The sequence below is a fragment of the Poecilia latipinna genome, unplaced genomic scaffold (assembly GCF_001443285.1).
Source record: "Poecilia latipinna isolate Pla-1442-1.1 unplaced genomic scaffold, P_latipinna-1.0 Scaffold4759, whole genome shotgun sequence".
NCBI classification, from domain to species: Eukaryota; Metazoa; Chordata; class Actinopteri; order Cyprinodontiformes; family Poeciliidae; genus Poecilia; species Poecilia latipinna.
In genome coordinates, this window is record NW_015117375.1 from 14,107 (window position 1) to 14,894 (window position 788).

Consider the following 788-nt stretch of genomic DNA (forward strand, 5'->3'; position numbering starts at 1 on the left):
ACGCCTCCTCTGGTGCAGCGCCCCTATGCGTTGCATGCGCCGCATACTTTTTGCGCCACTGCCCGTCAGGGCTCTAGGCTGGTATGGGCCCAGGCTCAGACCGGCCTTGAGCAGACATCAGTCTCTTCATCCCTCAATCATTTCCTGAGACCGAAAAATAATATAAATGGCAATTTAAAGAACAAATCATACAAACAGATTAATAGTAAATAAATAATTATTGTGAAGAGAAACCGTTTATTTTTTTCAACATTAAAAACGTTTGTTAGGAGGAAAAATGTTGATGTCTTTTATAAGTACAGTGTTTTGTGGTCAATATTATGTCACCATTTTATTAATGTGGGTTGCCAGTTTGGATCAGGCTTCCTATCAAGCTGTAAGAATGATAGAAAACATGCTAACAAAATGCCTCAGACCTGCAGCCCATAGGCGGTTCTAGTCACAAGTTAACAGAAGTGGCTCTTTGGCTCACTTATATATTAATTTATGAAATATTGCCCTGTTTTTTGTTTCATTCTTTTTAAATTGCCCTGTAGGCAGCAATTTATTAACATATGTATGCATTTATTACTACTGATACTTTAATTAAAGATGAGTTGTACAAGTTTATGTCATTGGGGGAGGAGGGGAGGGCACCGATGACATATTCGCATACACCTCAGAAAGTATGTAGTTGCGCCCCTGCCCATGTTGCTAAATTGGCCCGAAGTAACCGCTGATTGTTAGCGTAGCAGCTAATGTTTTCATACTGTTTTCTAATGAGAGAGAGCTGATGAAAAACCGCTGTT